The sequence below is a fragment of the Grus americana genome, unplaced genomic scaffold (assembly GCF_028858705.1).
Source record: "Grus americana isolate bGruAme1 unplaced genomic scaffold, bGruAme1.mat scaffold_453, whole genome shotgun sequence".
NCBI lineage: Eukaryota > Metazoa > Chordata > Aves > Gruiformes > Gruidae > Grus > Grus americana.
Window position 1 is genome coordinate 56,027 of NW_026561716.1, and position 7,338 is coordinate 63,364.

The 7,338-nt window shown below is 41.8% G+C and overlaps 1 long non-coding RNA gene across 1 annotated transcript; it reads left to right on the plus strand.

Moving 5' to 3' along the window:
- Nucleotides 1-1,602: 1,602 nt before the first annotated feature.
- LOC129200752 (uncharacterized) lies at nt 1,603-7,090 on the plus strand. Its single transcript, XR_008575081.1, has 5 exons — nt 1,603-1,735; nt 2,247-2,296; nt 4,367-4,520; nt 5,948-6,035; nt 7,015-7,090. It is a non-coding gene; the product is annotated as an uncharacterized LOC129200752 (long non-coding RNA).
- The last annotated feature ends 248 nt before the right edge of the window (nt 7,091-7,338 follow it).

Here is a 7,338-nt window from a genome sequence, read left to right on the forward strand (position 1 = left end):
CGCTGTGTTACTGGGGTGCCTCTGCCCACCCGTGCTTCCCCGCTGCCTTTTGTTTATGCAGATTAGCCTTTAATCGCATAACCCAACATTATAGGCAGTTCCCAGGCATGCCTATACATTTTGTAGGACGATGTCTAAGCCATAGGCATCCAGCTGTAGGAATACTATGAGTACGTTTGCAGGTGAGATTATTTCTTGGTCTAGGGGTTTTTTCTAGTTGTCTCAGTGGCGAATGCTGAAAGTATTGGTTTAAGTCTTTCTATACCCCTGTGTGTGAGTGTGCACAAAAACTGCCTTCAAATAAATGTAGGGCTCTGACAAATTAAAAATAAGTTGACAGGCTTTCTGTTACAATTTCTTTCTTAAACCTTTGAGAGGAAGAATGTGAAAAGTGACTCTGACAGACCAGACTGCCTGTCATTAAGCTTTAGGTCTTGTTACATCCATCTACGCTGGATCTGAGAACTATAAAATATCTTCAGGGGTTTCATCTCAGATGCCCCAACTTAAAGCCAGGTATGGGAAGCATACCACGAGGCCTCGCTCCACCAGCTTGGAGAACTGCAGGAAGCGAGGCGCTCTTTAAAACGAGCGATGAAGGAAAGGTGATTGAAATCCTCCTCGTCGAAAGGCCTGTCTTATCACGGCCAGTTGTGCGGTGAACGTTGGGGATGACTTGTTCAAGGCTGTCTGAAGAGAAGACCGTCAGGATCGCCCAGCTCTGTGGCTCAGGGCTGACCCTCCAGCAGCGGGCGGCCACAGCTCTCGCTGTGTGGCACTGCAAGGGCATTGCGTGTGCGTCATTGCTCTCCTGTAGCCGCGTTCTTCACGCTTCTGTTATCATCTCCATCAGCTACTAATGGAAGTACCTCTTGGTAAAGTTAGTGTCAAGAAGTGAAAGAATCTGGTCTGTTTTCTGCCCTTTTCGGTGTGAGACTTAGTTTGGCGTACTCCTAATGAAACTTTGGGTTGGCTGAACAAACTGAACAAGCCCCCCCTCTCACGGGTATAGCTTTCCCCCTCACATAGGAAAGGTGATAGTACTCACCCTCCTTGCAGAAATGCCAATGTGAACAAGATCAACAGCCATAAAAAAGAGTATCTTGAGTTCCCTTTGGTTTCCCGGGGACAAATACCATCCTCTTGAAGGAAATCTTTTCATGTGCCTCTGAATGCAGTTATAAATGGAACAGAGAGAGGAAGAGAAACTCTCCTAGCTAGATTTTAATCCCAGAACATGCAAAGTCAAGCTCGACTGCTCCTCTGAACCAACTTTTGAAATAAAAGATTTGGGGGTTTTTAATGAAACACTAAGTTTGTATGAAAGGCTTTGCCGCAATAACTTTTCCAAAGGATATTAAGCTCAAGTTGTCCACAAGAAGAGTGTGGCAGAGGGGAGCTTTAGCTTTGAAAGTTGGGCTTTTTTTCTGAGAGCTCCTTCTTGGTGTACAAGTTACCTGCTGTTAGTTGCACCACTATTGAATCAGGAGTGTTACAGAATAAACTTGCCTAAATGAGGCAGAAGTTCCTTCTTAACTCCATACATGTGGTTCAGCTAAATACATTCTTATTTCCTTTTTTATTTTCCCTAGGAATTTTCCTCTGGCAAAATGGGATGTTTCAATGGACACTCTTTAAGATCAATGAGAAAAAACATGCCGCCCTGTTCAGACTCTAGCTTTGACAAAAGCATGGAAATATTAAGTGAAAACGTCAATCGAAGACACTTTACAAGGTATTGTATTTCTAGGTGTTCAATCTCTGTTCAATTTCTAGAATGAAAAGTGAAAGCATGCACGAGTCACATCACGATACACCTACAGCTAAAAATCTGCAGAGGGATACGATTATGTTAATACCAGTGCCAGTATCTTAGAACTGGAATCCCTCTTCTTAGTAAAAGTCTTCTGCTTGTATAAAAAACATGTATCTCTTCCCAACTCCTTTGAGATCTCTCCTCCGCTTTGATTACTGAGATGTTATTTGTGCTGTTGAGACTTCAAGGTTAGCAGGTTAGGAAATGTCTGTCCTTATGGAATTGTGCATATGGTATGCAGCAGACATCTGAATCCTTGTGGTCCACAGGCTTTTTTTTGCATGATGTGGAGCACCGGATTGTAAACTTGGTGAAGTTCCCCAGTCTTGAGGGGGAACTATACAATGCAATACGATATGATATGCTATAATACAAAAATTGTAATACAACAATTCTTTTCTCCTTTTCTCTGTCTTCTTTCTTAACGTAGGCAGTTGGCAAAGCCGAAATCAGACCCAAAAAAAGAAGAATATAAAGAAGGTAAGTAGTGATAATTCCTTAGGATTCCTTTTTAGCCTGGTTTCTGAGAAGGATTGTCTTTGGTCACTCTATTGAACTTGGCTCCCAAAACTTCTGAACTCATCAGCCAAAATCAGCTGAAGTTGTGAGAATAGGTACCTCAAAGGCAGTGAATTTCCTATGAGTTGTATGAAGAGAGGTAGGTGCAAACAGGAGGATATGCTATTAATTCCTTGCAGGCTTGGGGAGAACGCAGTGTGAATCCCAGCCTGCTCTTAGGCACTGGAGAACCTGTTCCTTGGCTTGGGTTTCTTCGTGACATGGATCTTCTGGAGTCTGCAGGACACAAATTGATTGAAAATCAATCGTTCTTGCAAATAGGAGGGAATATTGCAGTATTCTCTGTGAGTTAAAAAGTAATTCAGTCATGAGAAGCACAAACCCACAGACATGAGGAAGGTGTCCCTGAAGTTCAGCGATTTACCTTGGAACCGAATTGCGGCGCGGAGCACACGAACAGGCTTGGTGCCGTGAAGCTGCTTGCTGGCAGCTGGCAAAATCTGTTATTTGCAGGCAGAATCCTGCCAGGCGCAGGCTGAACACGGGAAGGGGCCTGAAATGCACTTTGTCTGTAGTTATTCAGGTTCTAATTGTGCTCTACTTTCTCACTGACCTCTCTTAATTATTTTAATGACAGTGTGTGGTGGCTTGACCCTGGCTGGAGGGCAGGTGCCCACCAAAGCCGCTCTATCATTGTCCGTCCTCAGCTGGATGAATATAATGAAAGGCTTGTGGGTTGAGATAAGGACAGGGAGAGATCACTCACCAATTACAGTCATGGGCAAAACAGACTCAACTTAGGAAAATTAATTTCTTACCAATCAAATCAGTGTTGAGTAAGGAGAAATAAACCCAAATCTTAAAACACCTTCCCCCCCCCCGACCCCCCGCCTTCTTCCCAGGCTCAATTTCACTCCTGATTTCTCTCCCTCCTTTCCCCCACCAGCGGCACAGGGGGACGGGGAATGGGGGTTGTGATCAGTTCCTCACATGTCTCTGCCACTCCTTCCTCCTTAGAGGGAGTACTCCTCACACTCTTCCCCTGATCCAGCGTGGGGTCCCTCCTATGGGAGACAGTCCTCCACCACCGTCTCCACAACACGAGTTCTTCCCACGGGGCACAGTCCTTCACGAACTGCTCCAGCGTGGGTCCCTTCCACGGGGTGCAGTCCTTCAGGAATAGACAGCTCCAGCGCGGGTCCCTCTGTAGCCCTGCCCCGCTACCAAAACTTTGCCATGCAAACCCAGGACATAGTGCAGTCCTCCACCACCGTCTCCACAACACGAGTTCTTCCCACGGGGCACAGTCCTTCACGAACTGCTCCAGCGTGGGTCCCTTCCACGGGGTGCAGTCCTTCAGGAATAGACAGCTCCAGCGCGGGTCCCTCTGTAGCCCTGCCCCGCTACCAAAACTTTGCCATGCAAACCCAGGACATAGTGCAAGTAACGAACCTGTGGCAAAGGATGCTGCGTGGTAAGTACTGGGCAGATGTTGTTTTAAAGCAGCAAGCGTTTGAGCTCTTTGATATTGGGGCGTTTATCTGGAGACATTTCTTATCTTCTAGAGCTTTTGTGTCACCATGCAGAAAATGAAAGTGATGTATGCTTAAACAGTGTACTAAAACTATGCATCCTAAGAAGAGACTTCCCACATAAACATTTTTTAAAAAACCAAACTATCAGGTACAATTTTACATGAATGGAGTGAAAACACCTTAGAGAGACCTATTTGTTGTTTTCACTTTTCCAGAAAGAAGTAACTGGAATAAACTTGCCTCCTGCATGAAACAAAAACTGCGTGTTTGTTTTCATCAGACTGGCTTTCTAGACTAATAAAAAGTTGCTATACAAGTCGTGCTTTTAACATAAGTCATTTAAGTTGAATGCTGTGGTCGTGACAATAACTTCTAATTCAGTATTTAAAGAAAAAATCCACGGCAGATTTTTTTTACATTTTACTAGAATAACGGTGAAATAAAGGGAATAACATATGTTCTGTCTCAAAATATTTCATACATTAACGTATTTTAGTCAACAGGACACTGAAGACTAGAGCTGATGCAAAAGCTGCAGAACAAGTCCATGAAGAAAATGGGGATTTGGAGGTCCGCCGAAGCTGCAGGCTTTGACAAAGCCATTACACCACTACAAATCAATCTGTTTTATTTGACAAACTTATAACAAAGTGAGTGAGATTTTTGTCATCATCTTGCAAAGCTACTAAAATGAGCCTTACTAGCAAGCCTTTGTGCTATGGCATAGTATCAGCTAGCACCTTTCTCCTTCTTTTGACAACAGAAAAAGGTATTACTGTTCCTGGTAGCAAGAGCTAAATGTATTCAGTGGTTAGGCTGAGACTACATATAGGATATGGCCTTGTGATAACTGCTGGGCTCAGGTGCCCTCCACTGCAGAGTCCCACCAGGGTCCCAGGAATGTTGTTAAGCAACCTCTGCTAACATTCCATTGCTGTTGGTCAGGTAGGGTAGGGTGTCCTCCTCTGCCTCTGCCTCTGCCTGTGCCAGTATGTCCTGTAATTATTGTTAATACAGTGATTTAGGTAACGTGTGGGCCTTTGTCCTTCGCAGCCAAGCTGTTTAACCCGAGTCTTTTGGAAATAGATGCTTGTGGCTGTTTAAGACTTCCAGGTTGGAGTGTGTGTGTGTGTGTGTGTGAGGATGTATTTGGGAAGTGCTTCACGTGTAAAGAGTTTGGGCACAGCCAATGTTTAAATTGGCCCCCGGTGTCTTCATTTTGTGATTGCCAGTTGCAGAGAGATCTTCATACTAGAGCACCTTCTATGTACGGGCTGGGTGGGTTTATGTGTTGTCTTGTGAACCAAAACACTCACTTTACGGTGTGACTTTCAGTAGATTTAACTTGCCCTCTAAATCGATTTTCTTAGCATCAGAAGCGCCTTCATTTTTAATTAACTTTTCTTCCATGCTTATGAATATTTGTATAATGCTCGGTTGAGTTGAGATACTGAGGAAAGTTGGATACAGCCAAAGTGATGTAGTCCTAGTGTTTCTGCCTGTCTGTCCATGGCTTAATGACCTTTGTGAAGCCCAAATTGACCTTGTTTTCTGAAAAGTTTGTGAACTGGAACAGGAGCGGGATGGGGTTTTTTCCAGCATATATAGTCATGGGAAATCAACATGAAACTTAAATTACAGTTGAGAGAAGAATAAGCAACCTGTTGTCTGAGGAAGGCTGTGAACTAAACATGACTTAATGCTATCATGCAGAGCAACTTAAGCGCTATTAAAAACTGCTATAATTTCTTTCTGTTACATTACTATGATCTTCAGAATTTTTTTTCCTACTAAATTAGATTCTTCTTTTTTTTTTTTTTACTGTGTTCAGTGAGAGGGGAAAATAAACCCGAAAACAGTGTCTGCAAATCCTCAATCGCTTGTTCTTTAACTCTCTCTCTAAAAAAGTAAACATTTGACCTGATTTTTAAGTAGTGTTAAAAAACTTGGTTAAGTGTCAACGACTCTTACTTTGTGCATACTCTATTAAAATGTCATGCTGATTATGTGTACTGTTTTAAATATTTTTGTTTGTACTTGCCTATCTTTGTTCTTACATGTCAACTTTTTGTCGTAGTACTGCAGAAGCAGTCTTGCAAAAAATGGATGACATGGAGAAGATGCATAGACGGCGAATGATGGAAGACCTTGGGGTGTTCCACGATGTAGGAGATACTAATCTATTTTACTATTTTTGTATAAGTAGTGTATTCCACATAGGGAAATTATTTAGTTGTGATTTTAATTTAGCTGAAATAACTTATTCCAAAGAATAGTGTAGTCTACAATAACATTTGTTTTTGCTCTCTAATTATAGTTTAACATCTTACTGTTATGGTCACGCTACAGATACACTCTAAGGGTGGGTGGAGGAAAAATCTTCAGAAGACATGAAAAAGCAGTACTGTGCTGAAATACATGTCTTATACTACACTTTCTGAATGGCCTTATGATTTTTGAATGGAGGCTGTTTACAAACAGCTGTTTCAGGGCTTGGGTTTTCACTTCAGATCTTACTAAAAACTGAATTCGTCGATGTCTGATTTATCTGTGTTTGGTTTTGTGCCAGCCTGGCCTGTGAGCTTAAGAAGTCCTCTGTCCCTAGATGAACTGAGGTTAAAATTATATACAGCAATCATATTTCCTCTTAGTTTTGCTCAATAAATTAAGTTCTACTGTCCTTTTGAATGACAGGCACTTCGTTTTTTAAACATCTTCATAGCCTGCTTTCACAGGTTTTTGCTTAGATCTAAATTACTTTTTTTTTTTTTTAATGAAACCAGAATTGTCCATAGTACTTTATACATCATGTCTCAAATGCCCATATGTGGGGTTTGGGTTTTTTTTTTTTAATCTGCTAGAAATTGCTTTTTCCTGGGTTCTTGGATTATTAACCTGTGATTAATTGATACACTCGGTTTTGTATTTAAGTATTTAACTATCACATGTACAAAACCCTATTTTAGAGCAGAAATTCTTGTTATTAATCCTGGGTGCCAGAATGATGTTCCTGTTCTCCCGTACCTTAATTTAATCTTTTGTGTACATGGAGTGCTTTGATAATGTTACTGTATAGGCACTAAATATGCCCATGTCAGGTTTTCTGCATGTTTGTGACTGATCCTTCTTGTTTCTTTTATTTAGGAGAACCTCGATATGTATGCACAAGGAAAGAAAGAAATCCAAAGAGCTGACAAAGAAATAGCTGATAATCAAGGTGGCATTGTAGGTTAGTTCTGGTTTAAATTTTTTTTTACTATGCTCTAGCCAAGAGCCTTGTCTTAAACAATTGAGATGAGCTGAACTACTGAGTATTTTTCTTCTGTTAAAAGAATCTGTGTTGCTATTGACATTACAAGCCATAGTCACGGACTCTAGAGCTGCACTGTAGTGAGCTCAGAACAGGTATTCAGAGGAAAAAAAACCAGTGCTTTTCCAAAATGCTGACAAGATAAAAGGCAACAGATG